Raw genomic sequence first — 27,938 nt, forward strand, 5'->3', positions numbered from 1 at the left:
TAGTGGTGAGCATAGCTGCCTTCCAAGCAGTTGATATGGCTTTGATTCAAAGCAGGTATTATGGTAGACTCTTTTGAAAGAGCTGCAATAGGTATTAATTTGTACTGTAGTATATTTATTGTTTTATGCTCCAGTATTTAGGTGGAACCATTTCATTTCAGAAACTGATGCTTTGTTAGACATCAACAGACAGGAAATAGATACAAAGCATAGCAATTAGCAGAGGATGGTTTAGATCCATCAACCTCTGGGTTATGGGCCCAGCACGCTTCCGCTGCGCCACTCTGCTCTGGAATTGCTGCCCAGGTCTGTGATTGACATTTTGATGGAAGGTGGCAACCAAGGTTCCAACCGCTCACGGGTTGGAAAGTTAAGCATTTGGTAGACCTTGCAACTATCTTTTATGTGAGCTTCCTGATTACTCACACATTGATTATTCACATGTAACACTTGTGATTTTCTGTTTTTTTTTTTAAAACAGGGCATTGTGAGTACAGATATAAACATCAGTAAGGAGTCTACCAAGTAGCCTCGTATCATTTTAGTTTGGACACCAAGTGAGGCTTACCACGATGGTTTGGACTGGGTCGACTAGGGTTTCCGGCTGCTCTTGTAATTGTCAGCCCAAACATATGGGCGTTCATGGAGACATGGAAGAAAGTCACTAGGGTGGCAATTTGCTTGACAATGACAATACATTGCGCGAGATGTTAATGGCATCTTATTGACCTTGTACCCCAATGTGCAATACAGGCTAAATCCCATGGTGGGAATAAAGATCCACCAATGTTTCTGTCAACAATGTCCACCTGAATCAAGAAATGTCCCTGCCAAATGGGAAATAGACTGACAATTGGGTCAACATTGTGCAATTATCTTCAAAATGTCCAACTGAGTCCACAAGTATACCTGCCAGATGGGAAATAAACTGATAACTGTCTTCATGGTCTAAACGTGTCAAATATTGCCGTACAATGCCCACTGTGTCCGTTTTGGTTCCTGATCCATGCTATTACCCCTAAAGATCACAACTAGGCCAAGGGCAACTGGACTTGGTGAAAGGTTCTCTGCAGAAGTTTTGTCTCTCAAACAAGAGACTTCTTTAGTTGTTTTGTTTTTTTACACAGAAAGGGTTGGACCACTTTGAATTGCCCTGTTGCTGAAATGTGCTATACAAATAAAGCTGCCTTGGACGCAGTGCCTACTCCCCCACCCATATCTGACAATTAGTAGCTGTGGGGAAAGGGGGGTTTCAAAGCTAACAGACCATTCAACAAGCAATTCTGATGCACTATAGTGGCCCATTCAGGATGAGCGCTGTATACTCTGACTGCAGCAACACAAGTTTAAATTTCAGTGATACCTAATTTTTATGGTGATTACGAGACTGAATGCAAAGTGATCTGTTTAATGGGTAGCAGGGGGATTGGGTGGACATGATGATGGGATGCAAACAGAGGTAATCTCTGCAACAACAAGGTGCTGCTGGGATTTGAACCCAGGATCTCCTGTTTACTAGACAGGCACTTTAACCAACTAAGCCACAACACCTCCATTAGCAGGTGTAATGTTAATTCTCAATTTCTCTTTTACCTTGAATAAGCTAAACATGCAGTGTACTGATTGGCAGTATTGGGAGTAACGTGGTACAAAAGTAACGCAAATAAAGTAATGTATTCCTTTTTGCTTTAACACAGTAATATAACTCTTTACTAATTACATTTCAGTAATATCAAAACTTGTTAAAACAACAAGAAACACAAAAATTAAAGTGGAGCCAGTGAAGCTCGGTCCACCAGGTGGACCAGTCACCATTTGAACCAGACTGGGGAGGACGCTTCAGGGCCCAGCACGAATCGTGGAGCAACAGCTACGACCGCAACAGTACCTTTTGACATCCACTGTTCCTTCCAACATGGAGCTCTTCCAGATCATTGAGAAGCTCTATCAGCTGGATGTGCTGCAATACAAAAATGAGAAAGTGGTGACCAGGTCTAGATGCCTCCTGGGGACCTCCCTATGGAGGTGGTCCAGGCACGTCCAGCTGGGAGTAGGTCTCGGGGAGGATCCAGGACTAGGTGGAGGGAATATATCTCTAACCTGGCCTGGGAACGCCTAAGGATCCCCCAGTTGCTCAGAAAAGGGAAGTTCGGGGTCCCCTGCTGGAGCTGCTTGACAAAGATGGATGGATGGTTGGAACCCTGGTCACTAACTCATTGTAATCTTGCATGACACACAAACCTGTAGGAGGCACTGTAGCTTAGTGGTTAAAACACCTGTTACTTGTAAACAAGAGATCCTGGGTACAAATTCAGTGCCTTAATTATCAGTCAGTATTTATGTTATCAGCACTAGAAAGAGTGTATATATATATATATTTTTAGTTGTTGCTATAGTGCCTAACAAGCATTATTTAATTTTGCCCAGGTGTGGCCTGTTGATGGGCAATAAAGGGAAATGGATTGGACCCATTTTTTAATGCTTGTTTTGTTGGGGCTGAACGTGGCCCAGGTGTACACCAGGACCCTGTGACATCACTGTCGGGTGGGGTTTTAGGTGCATGTGATGCTGACTGAGGTCAGAGGTGAAATAAACATGAACCTTACCGGCAAGGCACTTTGGGCACTGACTGCCTGATTTTAACGTCTTCAGTATACATCACTGAATACTTATTTATTTATTATTATTTATTTATTTATTTTGGATTTCAAGTCCAAATCACAGCTGTAAAATATGTTCTGCTTTTACAGCAGAGGGGTTCTCTGCTGAGGCCTGACAGACTCCATTACAGTTGGTACCATCAATCAGACAAAAAAGAGCCTATTTCACAAGTACCTTGGGCAGTTCTGAATGACTGATGGGGATTCCTAAGCATTTCAGTCCCATGTGTACAGACAAGATTAACAACAACATCGCCACGTCAGAAAAGTTTCTGGTGTGGAAAGACCAAGAAAATGCCATGCTCACGCCACACAGGAGGCCTTTCCCCTGACTTCCACCAGCGGCAGATCCACTCCGCTTCGTGTCTGCTCCGTGATCCGCAGTCCATCAACACCCACCAGATGACACACACACACACACACACACACACACACACACACACACACACACACACACACACACACACACACACACACACACACACACTAGGGCTGCATGATCTTGACAAAATGTGATTTTGCAATATTGATTATGAATACTGCAATATCAATATGAATTCTGATATTTTTAAACATATGTAAAATTACAAAATAGATTAATAACAAATTAAACAAGTTTTCTTACAACAAAAAATGTTTGTTTCTACTGACAGTCTGCCGTTAGTATGAATATACACATGCACTTTCTTTTTGATTAATGCATATACACATCAACTTTCTTTTTGATTAATGTCAACTTTCTTTTAAGCTGCAGTTCTGGAATGTTAAGTTGCAGTTCTAGAACAATAGGTTGAAATTTTAGAATTTGAACATGCATCGTCACCAGACTTTAGTTTGATCTGAGGAACAGGAGGTCAGCACAGGCCACGATCGTAGAATGCTAGAAGTCTGGTAAATTTCAGTGATTTTTACACTGGGATGGAACTGCTAATCTTGCGATTGACATTCGATCTGCCCCAATACAGAAACCTGATACTGTGCAGAACTCAGGCATTCACACTCTCTAAAACACCATCACCCAACGTGGGGCTTGAACCCACGACCCTGAGATTATGCTCTCATGCTCTACCGACTGAGCTAGCCAGGCACTTCTCAAGATTTGAGTTGCGGTCCAAATATTTCACTCAAAAGTTCTGAAATGTTACAGTTCTAGAATGTTAGGTTGAAGTTCTAGAATGTTAAGCTGCCATTCTACAATGTTAGCTTTAAATTCTAGAATGTTAAGCTGCAGTTCTAGAATGTTAGGTTGAAGTTCTAGAATGTAAAGATGCAGTTCTAGAAAGTTAAGCTTTCATTCTAGAAATTTGAGTTGCAATTCCAGAACAATAGGTTGAAGTTTTAGAATTTGTATAAGTTGCATTCCCAAAAGGTTGCTCATAGTCCTAAAATGTTACATTGTAGTTTTAGAATGGTAAGCTGCAGTTCTGGAATGTTAAATTGCAGTTTAGAACAATAGATTGTAGTTTTAGAATTTTAAGAGTCATGGTCCTAAAATGTTACTTACAGTTCAACAATGTTATGTTGTAGTTCTAGAACGTTAGGCTGCCATTATACAATGTAAAGTTGCAATTAAGACCAATAGGTTGAAGTTTTAGAATATTTGTAAGTTGCGGTCCCAAAATGTTACTTACAGTTCTAAAAGGTTACATCTTAGTTCTAGAATGGTAAGTTGCAGTTCTAGAATGCTAGGTTTGAGTTCTAGAATGTTAATATTCAGTTCTAGAATGTTAGATTTAAGTTCAAGAATGTTAAGCTGCAGTTCTGGAATGTTAAGCTGCAGTTCTGGAATGTTAAGTTGCAGTTCTAGAACAATAGGTTGTAGTTTTAGAATTTTAAGAGTTATGGTCCTAAAATGTTACTTACAGTTCTACAATGTTGTGTTGTAGTTCTAGAATGTTATGTTTAATTTCTAGAATGTTAAGCTGTTAATCTAGAATGTTAGGTCAAAGTTCAAGAATGTTAACCTGCAATTCTGGAATGTTAAGTTGCAGTTCTGGAACAATAGGTTGAAGTTGTAGAATTTTAAGAGTTGCGGCCCTAAACTGTTAATTACAGTTCTACAATGTTACATTGAATGTTAAGCTGCAGTTCTAGAACAATAGGTTGAAGAACATGCATTGTCCCGAGACTTTAGTTTGATCTGAGGAACAGGAGGTCAGCACAGGCCATGATCATAGAATGCAGGCACATTTCAGTCTGGTAAATTAAAGGGATTAGTACACTGGGATGGAACTGCTGATCTTGCGATTGACAGACGATCCACCCCAGTACAGCCATCTGATACTGTGCAGAACTGAGGGATTCCCACTCTCTCAAACACCACCACCCAACGTGGGGCTCGAACCCACACCCCTGAGAGTCTCATGCTCTACCGACTGAGCTAGCCAGGCACTCCTCAAGTTTTGAGTTGCGGTCCAAAAATTTCACTTACAACTTCTGAAATGTTACAGTTCTAGAATGTTACTTGGCAGTTCTAGAATGTTAGGTTGAAGTTCAAGAATGTTAAGCTGCCATTCTACAATGTTAGCTTTAAATTCTAGAATGTTAAGCTGCAGTTCTAGAAAGTTAAGCTTTCATTCTAGAAATTTGAGCTGCAATTCATGAACAACTGGCATAGTGGTGCCAGTTATGTCATGCAGGTTTGCAGGATTTTCACAATCTGCTAGTGGCCATGATGAGTTGTGACTTTGAGCTTTTTAACCGTTTTGGCCAATTTAGCCAATTTTCAACCAGGTGTGCAATAACATTTGGTGTTCTCAGGCATTGTGCAAATTATGGTCTACTCTCCTGCTGTCCAGAAGACCGTGATCATTGCAACAAGCTTAATGGTCTTCATAACTTAATGGTATCATAACAATGTTGCTGGTAAGTCTAAATGAACAATGGGCAACCTATATCCGTACATATATATATATCTGTATAACCATATAACCTTCCGTCAGCCTGGCTACAGTGCTGAAGATAAACCTGGGGTTGTTCCTATTTTCCTCCATTAATGACGAGTAGTACGTAAAACTACATCCATGATTTAATACAAGACCAATAATAAATGGCTTAGTTATCTTGCTAGAGACCTTCATTGATTCCCATACCGGGAGTTGAACCCGGGCCACCTGGGTGAAAACCAGGAATCCTAACCGCTAGACCATATGGGACTGATTACTATCACTTCCAGTCAATACTGTCAAATGTGGAGCTTCTTCAAGTTACATTAGCGACCAGGTGACTACTCAACATGCCCCATGTGTGTGTTTATCCAAAACAGATTCAAGGTTTGTTCGGGGCTTTGTCCACGCGGGCCAAGAGGCTAAGGACAAACACAGTCTGCACAGTAGTAGGCCCGCGAGCAGCTCCCGCAGATGTATCTCTTGCAGCCACTGCACACAATGTGTGATTTGCGGTCCTTTCCCTCTGGACAGAGCTGACACTGCTTCCTTTTGCTTTGCACCCTCGGTGTGTCCGGTTCAGAATCCCCGTCCTCCTCTAGGCCCCTTGTGACTGTGCCGCCGCCGCTGCCGCCGCTGCCGCCGCTGCCGCCACTACAGCCGCCACTACAGCCGCCACCACCACAGGACCTCCTCGCTTTGACGACGGCTTTGACAAGTGCGGCGGACGCCTCCGTGCGAGGCAGACGCCGCCGTCTCTCGATGAGCGGATTCACAAACGCCCTTCCCAACTGCTCGAGGAACGCCCTCCTCTTGTTGAGCTTGCCGCGCATCCACTCGGGCCTGAGCTCTCGCCACAGCACAAAGGCGTTGTAGGCGGACACGTCGAGGATGTTGTGGAACACGGCGAGGGGCCAGCGCACCATCTTCCAGCGACAGCTGTATGTGTCCACGAGCTTGTCCAGGTTGTCCACGCCTCCCTTGATGTGGTTGTAGTGGAGGATGATGTCAGGTTTGGCTTGCCTGCCGGCGCCAACGCGCGCATCCCCCGTGTGCAGCGTGCTCAGCAGCACCACGTTCCTGTGCCTCTTGGGCACGTAGGACACCAGAGTGGGGACGGGCGTGAAGGCAAACTTGGACGAGAAGACCGCACGGCCCTTTGTGGCGGGCAACGCCCCCGGCAGCTCAGGCTTGTTTTTGCCCATCGTGCCCACCGCGGTGAGGCGCCGCTCGACGAGCAGCCGCTGGGCCAGCGCGTAGGAGGTGAAAAAGTTGTCGCACGTCGCGTTACGCGGGCCCCTCAGGCCCTCGGTCACGTCCAGCACCACGCGGGCGACCAGATCCCTCTCGGGTGTGTGAAAGTGGCGTGTCCAAACAAGAAGATGGAACATGATGGAAAGAGATGGAAGAAAAAATGTAACACACACACACACACACTAAGACAATTGTACGGCAATGGTACAAAAAAAACAAACGAAAACAACAACAAAGCAACAAATACAACACCTCGAAAGGGCACCAGCTGCTCGTCCACCGTCACGTCGGTGCCCGGGTTGTAGAGGCGAGGCAGCTGCCGCGTCCACTCGTCCCACACCTCTCGTACGGCAGCCAGTTTGTCCGAGGCTCATTGGGCAGCTCTTGACACACGGTCGTCAAATCGCAACAGTCTAGAGTACGCGTGGAACTGCTTGATTGGCACCGTGGCACGGAACATGGCCCTGCCGCTCTCCTCGTGCCACAGGCTCTCCAAGGCCTCGTTGCGGGACCGGTACACGCCCGCGAGGAGCAGCAGCCCGAGGTAGGCTCGCAGGTCCGTGACGTCCATCTCTTTCCACTTTCCGGCTGTGGCGCATCTCCTTTGACCCTCGAGATTTGTGGCAGCCACAAACAGCAGCGTCTGTTGTGTCCTCTTCTTGGTCGGGTTTGTCTTTTTCGGTAGCGTGGCAATGAGGTCTAGGGACACTGGGATGACACGTTTTCGAGGACCATTTGACTTTGCCATCTTTTGACACAAATGTTTCCTCATCCTCCTCTTGCCCCTCGTCTTCACTACCATCTTCTTCTTCTTCTTCTTCTTCTTCTTCCTCTTCTTCTTCGTCGTCTTCTCCTATTTGTACTTTTTTGTCTTCGTCTTCTTCTTCCTCTACTTCTTCTTCCTTCACTTGTTCTCCTTCTTCGTCTTGAACTTCAACGTCCACTTGGCCTTGGTCATCATCTTTGTCGTCGTCGTCGTAGCAGCAGTAGTCTTTTTCGCCGCTGTGGTCGTGTATGTGTTGGTCCTCTTGTGACGCACACAACCGCCATCACAGTCACGTGGTGGTGGTTGTCGTCGTCGTGTTTGTCGCGGGCCTCTTGTGGGTTTTCTCCTTTTTGTACCTTGGCTTCAGCGGAGACATTGCTAGCGGCAACGCCGCTCACGAGAATCCGATGCAGCTTCAACTCCAGAGTCAAACGACGGGCCATGCTGCAGCTGCTCCCCGGCTGTGCCGAGCCACGTGCAACAAGTGCACAGGTCCAAAACAAGATGACGTGAAAAAAATGACGAGAACAAGAAGACAAATGTGTCTAAAGTGTATATTGTGTGTGTGTGTGTAATGAAAATAATAGTAGACTGATGTCAAGCCTTTAGTTTTATTTTTTAACCTCCCTTTCCACTCGCCTTTGCCTTTCCTGTTTTTACTACAACTACAAGCCACTGGCCAGAATCCCAGGGACTCAAAAGCAGGACGATGGGAGGGTAGCAGAAATAATACGTCCGATTGAGTGTACCACCAATGCCAAGGGTCCCTGTGACCTGAAGGACAATTCCACGAGTCCCTGGGACCCGAAGGACAATGTCGCGGGTCCTAGGGACCCGAAGGACAACGCCACGTGTCCCCGTGACCCAAAAGGACAACGCCACGGGTCCATGTGACCCGAAAGAACAATGTCACGGGTCCCTAGGACCCAAAGGACAACGTCAAGGGTCCCCGGGACCCGAAGGACAATGCCACGGGTCCCAAGGACCCATAAGGCCAATGCCACGGGTCCCTGGAACCCGAAGGACAACGTCAAGGGTCCTCGGGACCCGAAGGACAATACCACGGGTCCCAGGGACCCAAAGGACAATGCCACAGGTCCTATGAACCCGAAGGACAACGTCAAGGGTCCCCGGGACCCAAAGGACAATGGCACAGGTCCTTGGGACCCGAAGGACAACGTCATGGGTCCCCGGGACCCAAACAACAACGTCATGGGTCCCGGGACCCGTAGGACAACGTAAGGGTCCCTGTGACCTGAAGGACAATTCCACGGGTCCCTGGAACCCAAAGGACAACGTCAAGGGTGCCCGGGACCCGAAGGACAACGTCAAAGCTCCTATGGACCCGAAGGACAACGTAAAGGGTCCCCGGGACCCGAAGGACAATGCCACAGGTCCTTGGGACCCGCAAGGCCAATGCCACGGGTCCTATGGACCCGAAGGACAATGTCAAGGGTCCCTGGGACCCGAAAAGGAACGTCAAGGGTCCCCAGGACCCAAACGACAATGTCATGGGTCCCGGGACCCAAAGGACCACGTCAAGGGTCCTCGGGACCCAAAGGACAATGCTACGGCTCCCTGGAACCCAAAGTACAACGTCACGGGTCCCGGGGACTTGAAGGACAACACTATGGGTAAAACTGCACGGGTCCCCAGGACCCAAAGGACAACAAAAGGGTTAAGAAGTGCCTGGCTAGCTCAGTCGGTAGAGCATGAGACTCTTAATCTCAGGGTCGTGGGTTCGAGCCCACGTTGGGCGGTGGTGTTTTAGAGAGTGGGAATGCCTGAGTTCTGCACTGTATTGGGGCAGATCGTCGGCCAATCGCAAGATTAGCAGGTCCATCCCAGTGTAAAAATCCCTGTAATTTACCAGTCTAAAATGTGCCTGCATTCTACAATAATGGCTTGTGCTGACCTCCTGTTCCTCAGATCAAACTAAAGTCTGTTGACAATGTATGTTCAAATTCTAAAACTTCAACCTATTGTTCTAGAACTGCAGCTTAACATTCTAGAACTACAATGTACCATTTTAGAACTGTAATTAACAGTTTAGGACCGCAACTCTTAAAATTCTACAATTTCAACCTATTGTTCCAGAACTGCAACTTAACATTCCAGAACTGCAGGTTAACATTCATATTCGTAAAAAGGAAATGCAGCTTGAGTCAGTTTCCCGATATCATTTGCCAACAGGAAACATTTGATACAAAAACACAGACTTGATTTTGCCAGTAAAAAGTATAGTAATATTGTGAGGACTTTGCCAAATAGGTGACACTCTCTCGTCCATCACACTCAATAAATAAACCAGATTATTCAATCCATACCTCCACTTCTATGCAAAGTAGTCTCATCCAGACCCTATCGCACCCTAAGCGAGAATCATAAACCTAGACCAACGAACAAGGAGAGTCATGTTTGTTCCTGACATTTTTTCCCAGTTTTTTCTATTGCGTGCCGTTGAAGCAGGATATGAAAATTGCCAACACATTGCTTGCTTCTAATCTGTGTTAAATTAACGATAAACTGGATTTTAAACAGATTAGGCTTGTAACAGCTCCTGCCATGAGGGCTCGTCCGGGAGTTTAACCCGGGACCTCTCACACCCGAAGCGAGAATCATACCACTACACCAACGAGCCACTTAAAAGCCACTTCAATCTAGTAGATTGTCATGGGATGCTTTCATGGCTCCACGGCCCGATTCAGCTTTCCGATCTCATTTGACAACAGGAAACATTTGATACAAATTTTTTACCAAAATACAGACTTGATTTTGTCAGTAAAAAGTGATAGTAAATCGTGATGAATTTGTGATTGTTTTTTCCACAGCCAGTCTCTTTAGAAGCCTGGGTAGCTCAGTTGGTAGAGCATCAGACTTTTATTCTGAGGGTCCAGGGTTCAAGTCCCTGTTCAAGCGTGAAATTGCACATTCTGCTAGATGAGTTGTCCGTTTGACATACCTGAACACTTTAGACACTGCCGTCTCATGTGTGTTCCATGCACAAGTCTTTAAAAAGAATTGTGGCTGTTTTTCAAGCAGGTTTGTATCATAACAATGTTGCTGGTAAGTCTAAATGAACAATGGGCAACCTACATCCATCTTGCTAGCACCCACATCTCTGTACTCATCGCCCTGCTTGGATAGTATGTCTAAGGACATAACACATTTGTTCTATAACCCTTTTCATTGGTTTGCTACGACTCTTAAATAATTCAATCAATACTCAATACTTTTCTGCCAGTAAGGAATGTGGGTGTCTGTGCCACCACTTTGCAATCTGACATAAATGTTACCATCTGTAGTAGGATATTACTCATATGAATAATTCAAATCTGTATGGTTCCCTCTGTTTAGGAGAGCCAAATCACATTAAAAAATCACATTCTGTGTAGTAAATACTTTTAATTATTAATTTTGTAATTCTTTCAAGGTGGTGGGCATGCTGGTGTCTGATGTTTCAACGCATCAAATGCAAGCTGTGATTGAGATTGTGAGTAAAAGTCAAAGCATCCCTCTGTTACCGGTGTTTAATTGTCTAATTAAGTAAAATGAACAGAACAAATTGCAGCGACAAGAAAACAGTCTTGCTGTTTAATTTTGTCAACAAACAGAGAAGAGATTACTTTTGCAGGTCTGTTGTGTTTTGTTTTTGTTGTTCACATCAGTGTGCTATGATGTGAATTTTTACCCTGTGTCTTCCATGATGCAGCCCAGCTAAGCATCTGGGCACCTGCAGTCCCCTGTAATGAAGACAAGGAGGAAGAAGAGCATAGATGAGTGGGAAAAGGTGACTCAAAGGAAAGGAAAGGAAAAACATAATGTGTTAATTGGCATTTACAACCCAAGATATAACATTTCACGTGCTGCAGCGAGAGTTATGATCAGCAAAGAAGAATACACTCACCGGCCACTTTATTAGGTACACCTGTCCAACTGCTCGTTAACACTTAATTTCTAAGCAGCCAATCACATGGCGGCAACTCAATGCATTTAGGCATGTAGACATGGTCAAGAGAATCTCCTGCAGTTCAAAACCGAGCATCATTATGGGGAAGAAAGGTGATTTGAGTGACTTTGAACGTGGCATGATTGTTGGTGCCAGAAGGGCTGGTCTGAGTATTTCAGAAACTGCTAATCTACTGGGATTTTCACGCACAACCATCTCTAGGTTTACAGAGAATGGTCCGAAAAAGAAAAAACATCCAGTGAGCGCAGTTCTGTGGGCGGAAATGCCTGTTGATGCCAGAGGTCAGAGGAGAATGGCCAGACTGGTTCGAGCTGATAGAAGGGCACAGTGACTCAAATAACAACCCGTTACAACCAAGGTGGGCAGAAGAGCATCTCTGAACGCACAGTACGTCGAACTTTGAGGCAGATGGGCTACAGCAGCAGAAGACCACATCGGGTGCCACTCCTTTCAGCTAAGAAACAGGAAACTGAGACTACAATTTGCACAAGCTCATCGAAATTGGACAATAGAAGATTGGAAAAACGTTGCCTGGTCTGATGAGTCTCGATTTCTGCTGCGACAGTCGATGGTAGGGTCAGAATTTGGCGTCTACAACATGAAAGCATGGATCCATCCTGCCTTGTATCAACGGTTCAGGCTGGTGGTGGTGGTGTCATGGTGTGGGGATATTTTTCTTGGCACTCTTTGGGCCCCTTGGTACCAATTGAGCATCGTTGCAACGCCACAGCCTACCTGAGTATTGTTGCTGACCATGGTCCATCCCTTTATGACCATAATGTACCCAACTTCTGATGGCTACCTTCAGCAGGATAATGTGCCATGTCATAAAGCTGGAATCATCACAGACTGGTTTCTTGAACATGACAATGAGTTCGCTGTACTCAAATGGCCTCCACAGTCACCAGATCTCAATCCAGTAGAGCATCTTTGGGATGTGGTGATACGGGAGATTCGCATCATGGATGTGCAGCCGACAAATCTGCGGCAACTGTGTGATGCCATCATGTCAATATGGACCAAACTCCCTGAGGAATGCTTCCAGCACCTTGTTGAATCTATGCCACGAAGAATTGAGGCAGTTCTGAAGGCAAAAGGGGGTCCAACCCATTACTAGCATGGGGTACCTAATAAAGTGGCCGGTGAGTGTAGACTTTCCATAGAACTGGCACCTAGTGACAGAGGCATGGAGAGCCTATAGTGTGTGCACTGAGCTCTTGTCCTGACGTTAAATAATAGGCATAATGGCTCTTCAACATTAGTCAGAGCCCAGTGTTCAGTGGCAGCAATGTTCTAACCACCGCCCCCTCCTTCTTGGACACAGGTGACTTGTCACCCAATAGAAGAGTCTAATGACAGAAGAGAACTGATGGACACGGATACAACACCCAACTCTCTCTCCAACACCCCCCCTCAAAACCATCCCTCCTCCTCTCAATCTTCCACACTGATCTTGCTTTGATCATTTATTCAGTTAAGCGCCTGGTTTATTAGATCTCTCTATCGCCCCCTGCATTATCAAGGTTTCATGTTATCTTTTACCTGCAGAGTTGCGTACGTTGTTCCACCTCATGCCGATGTTCTGGCCGAGACTCTGGCACAAAGTGATGGCCTACATTCCCATACTGGAACAAATACCCATTGGAAAACTTTATTTTGAGATGGGGACAACGTTAATATACAATGCTAAAGTTAACTTGGGCTGCACCAAACATGGTGTACTTAAAACCAGAATTAAAGTAATGATAATGATAAAATAAGGGCTACAGCCAGCAGCAAGTTTAGCTTAGCATAGAGACTGGGAGCAGGGCTCTGTCAAAACGGTGACAATAGCCTTAAAAGTTGTTAAGTCTGTACAAAAACAACATAAGTAAAGAAGTTAAATCAATACTTCTACTTTTACTAGAGTATTTGTTAACACAATTATCTGTTCTTCTACTTGAGCACGGGCAGTGAGTACTTTTGCCATCTCTGACGGCCTCTGTATTGTTCTGTTTAGAGTATGTATATATTGTGTGTATAGACTAGTGTGTATATTTTTTTGTTTCGGTTGTTTTGTGTTTTGTGTGTAAGCACAGTGTGAGCAACACTGCTCCAAAGAAAAATTCCTCGTATGTGTCCTCATACCTGGCGAATAAAGCTGATTCTGATTCTGATTCTGGTATGCAGGTCACTTGATGTAATCCAAGCAAATACATAAGGCCCCCCCCAACAGTTTTGTGATACATGGCGTGTAACTGTATGATCCAGCTTGTTGCTGTGACCAAGAAACCACCAGCACAATGACTGATACATCATCAGTTCCCAAATTTTCTTGGATGCCAAATATTTGAATTCAAAGTCAGAATCCAGTTGACATGTAAGAACAGTACAATGCACGTCCAGCTTCTACATTTCCGCATGAGTCAGCTTCCCCCAATTTCTGAGTAACAGGAAAATAGCCTGATAAGCATACATGTGCAGCTCAACCTCAAAAAGCCATAAAGCAAATGCTTGTGGCTTAAAATCGAGTTCCCACTTATAAAACACCAGACAGGCGCAGTCTCTGTGGCGCAATAGGTCAGCGCAGTCGGCTGTTAACCGAAAGGATGGTGGTTCAAGTCCACCCAGGGACGTTTGATGCTTAAAATAACCTGGAGTAAGCTACTCTAGGGTTATCATTCTGCAGATGAATATAGAGCAGCCCTAAGATAACCCAAGTGGCCTTACCTTTATCTAAAGGTACATTTCTGAAACCATGTACTGTACATATTAATCTTTACGGTCATTGGTATGCAGGTCACTTGATCTAATACAAGCAACACATAAGGCCAGACTGAGACAAAAAGTGAGAGAAAAGAAAAAGAGACTAGGTGTCTAAAGGATAACCAGTTGAGATTGTGTGCGTCTTTGAGAACTGTAAGTCATATAATGATGTTGTCAGTTCATTTAAACTAATGAGGAAGAATTTGACAGATGAAAATCAAGTCCTTATTCTTTCAAACATCACACCTGAGTCTCTCAAGTCCTGACCATTCCCTGACTGGGAATCGAACCCGGGCCGCGGCGGTGAGAGCGCCGAATCCTAGCCACTAGACCATCAGGGAGTCACATCTATCAAATTTATCTTTGTAGATGTGAGTTTTCTTTTCACTTACTGGAATGACTCATTGTTTTAGGCGAGGAGTGGCGCCTGGCTAGAGCTTCAGAAGGAAGGCCATGACAGATTACACATCTGTCACATAGTCAGTTTGTATTCTTAAATACCAAGTCTCTTGCTGTTCCTTGACTAGTTGGCCACCCCTGCTTTGCATCGCCCCAGGTATGTAGGAAAAAAATCTGTTATGCACCTTTGCATTGCGCTAAAATGTCAAAATTTGGACCTGAATCCAACAATAACATTACTTGACACTCACATACATTGGTTTTCAGTTAAAAATGTTGGTTAGGGGTTTAGTTACTGCTTGAATTGTTATTGAGATGGAGGCAGATGAAGTGTTTATGACCCATCAATGATGACAAAAGGATACATCCACTGTCGGGGGTCTGCTTTAAAGGAAATGGTACTCTTTAAAACGTTAAACTAATGAGGAAGAATTTGACAAATCAACCAAAAACTTGCTCTTTTAAATCTGTATCTGTCAAGTCCTGACCATTCCCTGACCGGGAACTGAACCCCGGCTGCGGCGGTGAGGGCGCCAAATCCTAGCCATTAGACCATCAGGGAGTTAGATCTATCAAATTTAATTTAACATATTGTTGGTTATATTGTTTTAGCAAGAAATGGCGCATGGTTAGAGATTTAGAAGGCAGTGGTGCAAAATACAAAACTGCCTGTTTCGATTTAATTACATGGTAATAATACAAAAACAGGGTGTAGTGATTACTTGGAAATGCTTTCCGGTAGTTTCTGAAATAAAAACCATGAATCAGTGGTGGAAAATGCAAAACACCTGTTTCTATTTTATACGTAGTAAGACAGAGGTTTAGTGATTACCTGGAAATGCTTCTGGGTAGTTACTGTCACAGGGCTGCCAACTTTTCCAAAAACCTTGGAGTGAGATTTGGGGGGGGCCAACCCATATTTTTCCGCGTACAAAGCAATTTCTTTGGGTCTTTACCTTTAGGGTTTAAATGGGATTTGGTATATGTGGGGTGGATGGGGGACTCCCTAGGGGGGTCTGGGGGTATGCCCCCCCAGGAAAAAATTTGAAAAGTAAACCATTAAATGGCACTTTCTGGAGAGTTTTTTGCAAAAAAAAATGGAGAAATCAAGTCTTACATGATATGTGCAAAACTGTAGGGTAGGAGCCTTTGTGTTGTTGTATCAACAGGTTTTAGCATTCAGCATTTACATTATTAACTTCTTATGATATAAGAACTGACCCACACAATGTGCCAAACATAATGAACCACATGAAGAGACAGTAGCATATGTCAGCAACAGCTGAGAAGATTTGGGTCTGTGGTGAACAGGTCCAGGGGTCCCTGGTGTAGGGACCAGGGACCCAAAGTTAAATTATGTTGAGGGATCAACTTAGACCACTGAAATTCTAAAGAATGAGAACCACTGAGTTGCATAAATTCTAATCCTTTAACCTTTGTGCCAATGTTTAGTAATGTTTGGCCCTCATCCTCTGGCCCCACTTACTGTTTTTACTTTTTTTGTGAAAATAAAGACTATTTGTTCATTTTAAAAAACATCAAATTAATTATTTACAGTTACATTTAGAGATGCACAGAGGTTAGAGATGCAATAGTGGCCCAACGTTGCAGTATCGTGTATATATATATATACTGTATATATATATATATATATATATATATATATATATATATATATATATATATATATTATAGTAATATAGGCTAGTATAGCTCAGGTGTGTTTCACCAGATTTCTGCTCATATTTACAACTTGTGCACATAACTCCTCCATCTCTGTTGTCCGAGATGTGGAGAGTTGTAATATAGTAGGCTATATATAGATAATAGTATATGGTGTAATATAGTCTGCTGTGCATGTCATTGCTCCGTTGATATGGTGGATCTCATTCAGACCGTCTGACAGACTCAGAGGCCCATTTGGGTCTCTGGTCTCTGACAGAGTTTAGAGTAGGCTGTACGCTGCTCTTAATTGGAGGACTACACGGATGCAACGCGTCACTGCCCCCCCCCCCAGAGCGAGTCCAATAACATGAACTGAAGTTGCTACACTACCAGCCGCGCTGCTCACCTCTATCTTTACAGAGAGAGTGGACACGAAGCGACGGACGGGTCTGTGATACTCAGAGCTCATACCTGAAGCCGGGAATGCACCTGGGATGGATTGTGAAAAAAATGTTCTCAGTTTGCGACAATTTGAAAATTCCACAGACAGGGAGCGCTCTTGATCCCCTCACAGTCTCTGAAAGCACACTAGTCGATCACAAGTGGCTCAACAGGTAAAACATAGATAAACTCATCTTTCAGAAATTTGACGGACCGGTTGACACTTCAGCGTCAGAAATCAGGGGTGTGGCGTGTGCGCGTGTGAAACCATTTAAATGCGTGTGTCTCACGGCCAATGCGTGAGAGTTGGCAGCCCTGCCACTAGTGTTGGTGGATTAGCAAGCTAGCGTTAGAAAACTAACCCCGCTTATAAATAAATACCTTTGAATTATCTCAACACTTTTAACAGTCAAACTCAAACAATGGGGTGAGCTCCAGGTCTTGCAGCCACGGACGGACCACCATCAGTGGGTAAAATGCGTGCCTTTTAAATTACATTTTTATTTTTTTTAAGCGGGCTGGTTGGTTAGTTTGCTAACGCTAGCTTGCTATTCCCCCAACACTGGCGGTGGGCTCCCGGGGGGTTGCGCCGCTGCTACCGGGTCTGGAGCTTTCCATGTCCCGCTGGAGATCAGATCACGTCGAGGTCGGCAGCGGAGCTTTCTAGCGATGTTTCCCCGCTGGCCAAGCCCCACTGACGGCGGATCGTCTGCAGGACCTGGAGCTCAGCGCCAGTGTTTCAGTTTAACTGTTAAAAAGTGTTGAGCTAATTAAAAGGTATTTACAGTATTTAGAAGCAGGCTGGATGCTAGTAAGCTTATGCTAGCTTTCATGCTACATAACTAAGCCGGACAGAGTTGTCCCTCATCTGGGGATAGACTTTAATGCTTTACAAACACCAAAGCAAGTAAGCGCTGTGATTAACATTACTCTTCTGAAGTGATTTTGGAGAGGGACATCAGGTAGAAATACGCTGGTTGACTAGCATGACACCATTGTATTCATATAATAATCAATCCAGGCTAACGTGAATGCAGGGCTGCCAACTCTCACGCATTGGCCGTGAGACACACGCATTTAAATGGTTTCACACGCGCACACGCCACACCCCCGATTTCTCACGCTGAAGTGTCAACCCGGTCGGTCAAATTTATGAAAGATGAGTTTATCTATGTTTTTACCTGTTGAGCCACTTGTGATCTACTAGTTGTGCTTTCAGAGACTGTGAGTGGGTTCAAGAGCGCTCCCTGTCTGTGGAATTTTCAAATTGTCGCAAAATGAGAACATTTTTTTCACGAGCCATCCCAGGTGCATTTCCCCTGCTTCAGGTATGTGCTCTGAGTATTACAGACCCGTCCGTCGCTTCGTGTCCACTCTCTCTGTAAAGATAGAGGTGAGCAGCACGGCTGGTAGTGTAGCAACTTCAGTTCATGTTATTGGACTCGCTCTGGGGGGGGGGCAGTGACGCGTTGCATCCGTGTAGTCCTCCGATGAAGAGCAGCGTACAGCCTCCTCTAAACTCTGTCAGAGACCAGAGACCCAGATGGTCCTCTGTGTCTGTCAGACGGTCTGAATGAGATCCACCATATCAGCGGAGCAATAACATGCACAGCAGACTATATTACAACTCTCCAAATCTCGGACAACAGAGATGGGAGGAGTTATATTTTGAATGTGCATAAAGTTGTAAACATGTGCAGAAATCTGCTGAAACACATCTGAGCTATAGCCTACTATATATACTATACTATACTATACGATACTGCAACGTTGGGCCACTATTGTGCATCTCTAACCTCTGCATCTCTAAATGTAACTGTAAATTATTAATTTGATGTTTTTTAAAATGAACAAATAGTCTTTATTTTCACAAAAAAGTAAAAACAGTAAGTGGGGCCAGAGGATGAGGGCCTAACATTACTGAACATTGGCACAAAGGTTAAAGGATTAGAATTTATGCAACTCAGTGGTTCTCATTCTTTAGAATTTCAGTGGTCTTAGTTGATCCCTCAACATTAATTTAACTTTGGGTCCCTGGTCCCTACACCAGGGACCCCTGGACCTGTTCCCCACAGACCCAAATCTTCTCAGCTGTTGCTGACATATGCTACTGTCTCTTCATGTGATTCATTATGTTTGGCACGTTGTCTGGGTCAGTTCTTATATCATAAGAAGTTAATAATGTAAATGCTGAATGCCCTAAAACCTGTTGATACTACAACAATGCAAAGGTTCTTAATCCTACAGTTTTGCACATATCATGCAAGACTTGATTTCTCCATTTTTTTTGTGCGAAAAAACTCTCCAGAAAGTGCCATTTAATGGTTTATTTTTCAAATTTTTTTCCTGGAGGGGCATACCCCCAGCCCCCCTAGGGAGAGCCCCATCCCCCACATATAACAAATCCCAATTTAAACCCTAAAGGATAAAGACCCAAAGAAATTGCTTTGTACGCGGAAAAATATTGGCCCCCCCAAATCTCACTCCAAGGTTTGGGGAAAGTTGGCAGCCCTGACAAAATAGTTAGCTTAAAAAAACAAGCAGAAAGTTGCTACCAGCCAGGCTAAAGCTAAAATAGTTAGCTTAAAGAAACCAGCAGAAAGCTGCTACCAGCCAGGCTAAAGCTAATACAACTAGCCCAAAGAAACAAGAGGCATGCAGGTCTGGTCAGTTTATCAAACCGACGAGCTGGCCTCGCTAGTCGACCACAACCTGAAATTTAGAGGAAGCAACATGCAGTCACTGTCATTCACGTTAGCCTGGATTGATATTATATGAATACAATGGTGTCATGCTAGTCAACCAGAGTATTTCTACCTGATGTCCCTCTCCAAAATCCCTTCAGAAGAGTAATGTTAGTCACAGCGCTTACTGCTTTGGTGTTTGTAAAGCAATAAAGTTCAACAAAGAATATGAGGTAAATATGGTGCAAATGTGAGAGCGCGTAGATGTGATGTGAACACTTAGAGAATATGATTTGAGAGCTTGTGGAGAAAAATTCTGTACTTGTACTTTATTTCATTTTTTTTCACTTCAGTCACTTTTCCACAGCGGCAAGTCTGCGGTCTCAACTTTTGCAACACTTCTTGCGATACATTTGGTGCAAAACTAAGTTGTACCTGTGGACTTAGTCTGTGGAGCTCCGAGCCAACAGGATGGGGGGAGGGGTTAACAGGGTTTCTATCCTCAGATGAGGGACAACTCTTGCTAGAAATCTCCGCTGCCGACCTCAACGGGATCTGATCTCCAGCGAGACATGGAAAGCTCGAGACCCGATAGCAGCGGCACAACCCCCCATGAGCCCACCTCCAGCAAGCTAGCGTTAGCGAACTAACCAACCAGCCCGCTTAAAAAAAATTTAATTTAAAAGGCACGCATTATACCCATTGATGTCCGTTCGTGGCTGCAAGACCTGGAGCTCACCGCCAGTGTTTCAGTTTGACTGTTTAAGTGTTAGGATAATTAAAATATATTTATTTATAAGCGGGGTTAGTTTGCTAACGCTAGCTTGCTATTCCACCAACACTAGTGGTGAGCGGGTCTGAAGCTATCCATGTCCGTCTGCAGCTGCAGGACCTGGAGCTCACCGCCAGTGTTTCAGTTTGACTGTTAAAAAGTGTTGAGATAATTAAAAAGTATTTGTTTAGAAGCAGGCTGGCTGCTAGTTAGCTAACGCTAGCTTCCATGCTACATAAATAAGCCGGACAGAGTTGTCCCTCACAGAAAAAAACACAGGTAAAATTAAAAACACTACATAAGCTTTGCTACAGTGTGTTCATTTAAATATAGGTACACCTACATGTAGGGTGACGAGATTGCAATATAAGCCTGTATATTAATATTAGGACTATCCATATGTCAAGGGTGTATATTAGGCGGTGCAGTACAGCCCGATCCAGCAGAGGAGAGTTCTAGCCCGACCAGGCTCCTCTTTTTACATTGTAAGCCTCACTGGGTGTCCAAACTAAAATGATAAGAGGCAACTTGGTAGACTCCTTACTGATGTTTATATCTGTGCTCACAATGCCCTTTTTTTTTAAAAAACACCAGCCAATCACAAGTGTTACATGTGAATAATCAATGTGTGAGTAATCAGGGAGCTCAAATAAAAGATAGTTGCAAGGTCTCCCAAATGTTTAACTTTACAACCCGTAAGCTGTTGGAACCTTGGTTGCCACAGGTTCCCAAATCTCCCCACAAAATGTCAATCACATATTTCCAGCCCCTGATTGTTATCAGCAGAGCAGAGTGGCGCAGCGGAAGCATGCTGGGCCCATAACCCAGAGGTCGATGGATCAAAACCATCCTCTGCTAATTCCTGTGCTTTGTATCATCAGTATATTTCCCGTCTGTTGATGTTTAACAAAGCCTCTGATGTTGCAAGTGTCTGAAGTGAAATGTCTCTCCACCTGCTGAACAGTAAACTTAATTTCATGTAGAGATTATTTCATCCATAAATAAAGACAGTGCTCATACATTTTTATTCCTGCTATAACACCCATAAAAACTGGAGTGTAATACAGTAAATATACTGCACTACAGGTAATAAATACTGTAAATGGAAACTGTGAAATATGTACGTTCAAAGTGCTTGTTGTGTTGTTTACCAGTCAGATTACCACAGGAGGTAATATCTGTTGCAGCTCTTTTAAAGACTCTACCATAATACCTGCTGGAGATGCCAGGTCCTCATACATGTAAAGCATGTGCTCTAACACTGAGCTACATCCCCTGAAGATTTTGAAATTCTTTTGACTTTTTTCTGAGATAGACTTAGATTTATCTTTATTAATGCTTTTGGGATGACTCTTGCAAGGAAATTGAAATATGTTGTGTATGGCTTTAAAACCTGTAAATGTAACTGCGGTGGCTGGAAATCAAACCTGGGCAAAATGCTTGCACTGCTATGGTATAAATCATAGTCAAAAAGTAACAAACCTGTTGCCTTTCTGCTGGACAATACAACGTTCACTGCAAATCTTGTAACACAGATTGATAAGAAATACATTGGTGGAGACTGGTTGCTTCCAGTACCTATGAGATAAGACAATATTGTTTATGAAAGCACATCTGGGGTTTGGTATACTCTGATGTGTCATTGGTTTGGTACCACTCTTAAAAAACACTGCTCGTTGTCGGCAGGATTTGAACCTGCGCGGGGAGACCCCAACGGATTTCTAGTCCATCGCCTTAACCACTCGGCCACGACAACGTGATAAGCCGTGCTATGACTGTTTGCAGAAATGTTCATGTAGCACCTCAACACACCATATAATGCCTAAGCTGCACTTGCAAAATAGCAGGGTGTTCAAATACTTATTTTCCTCACTGTAAGATTCCTATACATTGTGTATGGTAGCCTTTACAATGTTGTTTATTTCTTTTATTACCACACACACATTCATAGCAGAGCTGCCCCCCCCCCCCCCCCATGTTTATACTGATGATTGATTGTAATAAAGCAGTAACAGAGAGTTGTCTCCGTCTGTGTTTTACCTGGGCCGAAGTTGGAAACCAGAATTAGCTTTAAATCCAGTTCTAATCTAGTCCTCACTAAATTTCAAATAATTTCCCTGGAGTTACCATTACAAAATTTAATCTAATTAAATTGGAACATACACAGACTTCTCACAAAATCACACTTGAATTCATATCTTGCTACTCGGTCAGAATCTTATTAACCTGGAGTCCCAGTCTCTGTCAATATAAATAGGCTATATGTTATATATGTTTTAGGCCTATTGGCAGACGGCCATTTAAAATGTAGGCAATGGCATATAAAGAATAAAGAATAAAGAGTCTTTTCTCCATAATAATAATAATAATAAATTTTATTGTAATGCACTTTACATTTAAACAAATCTCAAAGTGCTACAGTCAAGGTCATAAAAGCAAGGTAAAAACATCAATGTAAAATATCTATAAATAGTGCAACAACATTTTTGTGCAAGGTTAAAACTCATAAGTTCTGCTAAAAAGAAATGTTTTTAGTCCTTTTTTAAAAGTCTCCAAAGTCTGTGGTGCCCTTAGATGGTCAGGGAGGGCATTCCACGTCCGAGGAGCGGTAGAGCAGAAGGCTCGATCACCCATGGTGCTGAGTTTAGTTCTGGGGATTAGGAGGCGGTTGGAGTTGTTTGAGCGGAGGGATCGTGTTGAAGTGTGAGGGATGAGTAGTTCTTTCAGGTAGGGGGGGGCATTTCCATAGATGCATTGGTGGGTGATGATTGAGACCTTGTATTCTATCCTTGCTGAAATGGGAAGCCAGTGAAGTGAGTGGAGAATGGGTGTGATGTGGTCATACTTTCGCACTCTCATCAGGATCCTAGCAGCACTGTTCTGGATATATTGCAGTTTCTGCAGACTCTTGTTAGGGATCCCGATGAGAATTGCGTTACAGTAGTCCAGTCTGGAGGAGACAAAGGCGTGGACCAGTTTTTCAGCATCAGCTAAGGTGAGTGTAGAACGGAGTTTTGCAATATTTCTGAGATGATAGAAGGAGATCTTGCAGAGGTTTTTGATATGGGCTTCAAAGGTGAGTTGTGGATCAAATCTTACACCAAGATTGGTGACTGTTGTGGAGAGGGGAATGTCTTGACCAGAGATAGTTAAACCGGTTATGGAGGATGACTGGACTTGATGTGAGGTGCCAACAAGGATTGCCTCGGTTTTGGAGCTGTTTAACTGGAGAAAATTGTGTTTCATCCACGCCTTTATCTCCTCCAGACAGGTGGTGAGTGTTGAAGATGATGGTGCTGTAGTTGCAGTGGGTTGTGAGTCATATTTCACATACAGTTGTGTGTCATCGGCATAACAGTGAAATGAGACTCCATGGCGGCTGATGACGTGGCCCAGGGGGAGGATGTCCATGTCCACTGTAGTTTCTCAGTGTGCTCTCTAGTAACATCTGTCTGGCCTAGGTAGCTTTGTCATTCATAAGGCTACTTTTACTTTTATATTTTAATTAAATTGCTAAGCCTGTACTTTGGTACTTTTACTTGAGTAAAGAAGTTAAATCAGTACTTCTACTTTTACCAGAGTATTTGTTAACACAATTATCTCTTCTTCTACTTGAGCACGGGCAGTGAGTACTTTTGCCATCTCTGACGGCCTCTGTATTGTTCTGTTTAGAGTATGTATATATTGTGTGTATGGACTAGTCCATTTTAGTTAACAAACCCTTGCAACACTTTTAAAGGTTCCATGGTGTAATGGTTAGCACTCTGGACTCTGAATCCAGCGATCTGAGTTCAAATCTCAGTGGAACCTGGTTTTTAAGCCACAGCACAGGTAAAAAAGATCAACCTTTCAACTTTCCACATCTAGTTTACAGTAAGCTTACAGGTTTAACTGTGTAATATGCACACTGGCAGTGAGAACCACTGTAGAAATTATTATCTTGGTCAATGTTGTTTTCAATGTCTTGTGGTTTAAGTTCTGTGTATTTGAAAGTTTCCAAGTTCAGTTGATCATATGTAACAGAGAAGTTTCTGTCCAAGTTTGCCATGATCATTGTGTTTGATACGTCCAATTCAGTTTGTGTGCAGTTACCTTATGTAGGCCTATGTTGCTCTTGATTCATTCCTTCTTCAAACTTATCCAGCTCGGTGATGTCCCTGATGAGAATCACTTTTGCTGCCTCAGGCGTAGAGCCATGAAGTTTGATGTATATTTTACAATTTCTTGCCCATGTTGCCTGGATCTTGTTTTGTTTTCTGAGTATGAGTGCTTTCTTGGCAATATCAGCATTTTTCTTGGTGAGGTGTTTGTTGATGTAAACTTGGATGCCTTTTAATTTCCTTCCTTGTCTGAGGAGTGCTGACTTTTTCTTTCTGTTGGTGAACCGGATTATTACCAATGGAGTGGCCGTTTGTTTTTGCTCGGCAGAGTATGACAATCCTCAATGTCCCTGCTATCAACATAAATGCCTTTGCTGTCCAAAAAGCAAATCACCTGTTGTTCCAGCGTCTCCTTCTCCTCCTCGAGAGCTTCCCTCAGCCTAGCAGTGGTGTATCCAGCGTCTGCGGCCACTCTGGCATGGTTCCGTTGTTTGGTTCTCAGGCCGCTGATAATCACATTGCATTGCTCGAGGTCAGCAACTCAAGTTTCAGAAAAGCAATCTTCTCCACGTTTTGCCCGTTTAGCGTTTGTATTTTACTCATCAGATCCATGATTTTTCTTCTGTTGCACTGCACTGCAACAGAAGAAATCTCCGCCGACAAGAAGTCCAGAGATTTCTTTATCTCCTCAACCTCATCGGGTAGGATTGCATTTTTCTTAGGTGGCATATTCTCCTGGGCCTGGTGGTAGCCGGCTGCTCCTGGTCCTGGTGGTACCTGGCTGCACCAGAGCACCTGAGATGTCAGGGTTTGCAATCTCCACTTCTGAAAAATGCCTCTTCTTAGCCGGATTACGTCTGTCCATGTCGTAAATAGTAGCGGCGATGCCTCAAAACCGAGAATATAATGGGGTGTGATAATTTTAATTATGATTGTTTCCAGCTGCTGCATTTATCAATGTACGATCATTCTTACGCTCTGATTGGTGTGATACAACGTTTCATGAATCTCACGTAAAGCCTGTCGTACGTTAGGTTAATAAATGAGGGCCATTAGCTCTAAGGATGTGCTTCAATACATAACTGAAGTGGACACACTAATGAGTAGCACTATGGATCAATTTGTTTACCTTGTCAAGCTAAAGCCTTTTTCTAAGCTAAAAGAAAACAAGGCACTCTTCTGCAAAAGCACAGCTGGGAGTGCTTGAGAGCACTTTTGAGGTGCAGTGTGATTTTCGGCTGAGATGCTTCGGGTGCGTTTAGGTGTGAGCCCAAATAGTTGTTGAACGACAAAGACAAGACAGCGGTCAGGCGGTGGAACCAGGGTATTGATGTCCCGTCCATGCAACCGATGGATATGATTAAAACCTGTAAACAGCCCAACCACTTACCAATCACATCACTGGAAAGACAGCATTACTACAGGGTCCTGACAGGGTAGTGGATGTCAATTTTTTAAAATGGACAGAAAACTGCCAGAACGTGATTTGCTACTTTTCATGGGCTGTCAACAACTTTTCCAGCAGTTATAACATGATTCATCTCACCATGGAAATCATAATCTCTTGATTCATCTCCCTTTCAGAGTGTCTACCATTGTGTCACCAGCAAAACAGAGCTAGCAGAAGATGATTTCGAACTATCAACCTCTAGGTTGTGGGCCCAGCACACTTCCATTGTGCCAATCTGCTGAAAACCACCCCAGATGGGACTTGAACCCACAATCCCTGGCTTAGGAGGCCAGTGCCTTATCCATTAGGCCACTGGGGCCTTACGTCACCCAAACTCAACAGTTCAGGAGAAATACATATACAGTTCTGGAGACATAATGAAACAGTAACCTTGACCTCTAGATTTTGAAGTGCTTCCCTCTAGGCGTCCAGAGATATTGCATTCACAAGAATTGGATCGACAGACATGAGGACACAGTCACCTTGATAATGGACCTTTGACCTCCAAAATCTCATCAATTGATTTGCGAGTTCATGTGAATGTTTTTGCAAACTTTGAAGAAACACAAACATGGGCGTTGTGATAAGATGGTGCTGTCTATCGTTGTTTCTGAGATCAACAATACCTTCTAAAGTTGAATAGCTATTGCGTACCCGGTAATATTAGAGTAGAGCTCTCGTTGGCACTGTAGGTGGACAATTTAGAAAATTAAGTTACTTTACACTTTAAACTGTTACATCTCCTCTGAATCACCATCTGCAAATTTCCAAGCCTCATTGGCATGCCGACCACCATCTTCAGAAGGTAAATCACTAGCTAGCTATGCATGAGTACCTCATTCCTTTTACCAGGTTCAGGTGGTTAATAGCTTTGGTCATATGAAGCTTCATTAAACTTTCTGAACAATGTTCTTCATTTTCTGAACGCATTCACTCAGTAGTGTTTTATTATTGGTTGTACATCTGTGATTGTCCTAGAGGTGCTCTCAGTCCAGCACCTCTCCCGCTCATCTTTGTTAGTTTTACTCTGTCCAGCATAAATCGCTGACACCATACCTCACACTCATCCATGCATATACATTCACCACTGACTAAACTGACTAACACCATCATTGAATTATCATTTCTTTTGTTGTGGTCATATTCTCGCATTTCCTTCAACCTTTGCACACGGTCTTTTGTCCTGGCCTTTTCATGGGGTCATGACAAAGCATCTAGGGTCAATTTTAGCCTTTGTGTGAGTACATAGGTTTCCAGATACATTGTTTTTGTGAAGATTGACGACCAAATTGTTAGTTTTTCTGAAATTTTGCGAACCATTACAATACGTTTCATAGCCTCGTTGGCGCAGTAGGCAGCGCGTCAGTCTCATAATCTGAAGGTCGTGAGTTCAACCCTCACACGGGCCAGGTGTTTTAAAAAACACTACTGCTGCTGAAAATACAGTGACAGGTGGTTGAACACTGGCACAAGCACATGAATGGAATTTGACATTCTTTGGTTATTTCTGAGATTGATACAATGAAAGGAATTTTTTAAGAGTGGTAGCAAACCAATCAAAAGGGTTATATAACATATGTGTTATGTCCTTAGACATACTATCCAAGCAGGGAGATGAGTACAGAGATTTGGGTGCTAGCAAGATGGATGTAGGTTGCCCATTGTTCATTTAGACTTACCAGCAACATTGTTATGATACAAACCTGCTTGAAAAATAGCCACAATTCTTTTTAAAGACTTGCGCATGGAACACAAATGATATGGCAATGTCTGAAGTGTTCAGGCATGTCAAATGGATAACTCATCTAGCAGAATGTGCAACTCTACACCTGAACAGGGACTTGAACCCTGGACCCTCAGATTAAAAGTCTGATGCTCTACCAACTGAGCTACCCAGGCTTCTAAAGCTATTGACTGTGGAAAAAACAATCTGCTGAACTACAAATTAAAGTAAATGAAGACCATTAAGCTGTTGCCATGATCACGATCTTCTGGACAGCAGGAGGGTAGACCATAATTTGCACAATAATAATAAAAATAATAATACATTTTATTTAACAGCGCCTTTCTAACACTCAAGGACGCTTTACAGAGAATAAGAGACAGATACAGGGAACATAAAAGTGTAAGTAGTAATAACAAAAAAA

General features: G+C 43.5%; 9 non-coding genes across 9 annotated transcripts; 2 read left to right on the top strand and 7 right to left on the bottom strand.

Moving 5' to 3' along the window:
- Positions 1 to 1,477: 1,477 nt before the first annotated feature.
- On the bottom strand, positions 1,478 to 1,551 carry trnat-agu (transfer RNA threonine (anticodon AGU)). Its single transcript has one exon. It is a non-coding gene; the product is annotated as a tRNA-Thr (tRNA).
- Positions 1,552 to 5,743: 4,192 nt separating this feature from the next.
- Positions 5,744 to 5,815, bottom strand: trnae-uuc (transfer RNA glutamic acid (anticodon UUC)). The gene has a single exon. It is a non-coding gene; the product is annotated as a tRNA-Glu (tRNA).
- Positions 5,816 to 10,134: 4,319 nt separating this feature from the next.
- On the bottom strand, positions 10,135 to 10,206 carry trnap-cgg (transfer RNA proline (anticodon CGG)). Its single transcript has one exon. It is a non-coding gene; the product is annotated as a tRNA-Pro (tRNA).
- Positions 10,207 to 14,076: 3,870 nt separating this feature from the next.
- Positions 14,077 to 14,150, top strand: trnan-guu (transfer RNA asparagine (anticodon GUU)). The gene has a single exon. It is a non-coding gene; the product is annotated as a tRNA-Asn (tRNA).
- A 399-nt stretch (positions 14,151 to 14,549) lies between these two features.
- On the bottom strand, positions 14,550 to 14,621 carry trnae-cuc (transfer RNA glutamic acid (anticodon CUC)). The gene has a single exon. It is a non-coding gene; the product is annotated as a tRNA-Glu (tRNA).
- Positions 14,622 to 21,915: 7,294 nt separating this feature from the next.
- trnas-aga (transfer RNA serine (anticodon AGA)) lies at positions 21,916 to 21,997 on the bottom strand. Its single transcript has one exon. It is a non-coding gene; the product is annotated as a tRNA-Ser (tRNA).
- Positions 21,998 to 23,979: 1,982 nt separating this feature from the next.
- Positions 23,980 to 24,051, top strand: trnaq-cug (transfer RNA glutamine (anticodon CUG)). The gene has a single exon. It is a non-coding gene; the product is annotated as a tRNA-Gln (tRNA).
- Positions 24,052 to 26,037: 1,986 nt separating this feature from the next.
- On the bottom strand, positions 26,038 to 26,110 carry trnar-ccu (transfer RNA arginine (anticodon CCU)). The gene has a single exon. It is a non-coding gene; the product is annotated as a tRNA-Arg (tRNA).
- A 1,507-nt stretch (positions 26,111 to 27,617) lies between these two features.
- trnak-uuu (transfer RNA lysine (anticodon UUU)) lies at positions 27,618 to 27,690 on the bottom strand. Its single transcript has one exon. It is a non-coding gene; the product is annotated as a tRNA-Lys (tRNA).
- Between the last annotated feature and the right edge of the window lie 248 nt (positions 27,691 to 27,938).

Source organism: Etheostoma spectabile, unplaced genomic scaffold (genome assembly GCF_008692095.1).
Source record: "Etheostoma spectabile isolate EspeVRDwgs_2016 unplaced genomic scaffold, UIUC_Espe_1.0 scaffold00004231, whole genome shotgun sequence".
Lineage (NCBI taxonomy): Eukaryota > Metazoa > Chordata > Actinopteri > Perciformes > Percidae > Etheostoma > Etheostoma spectabile.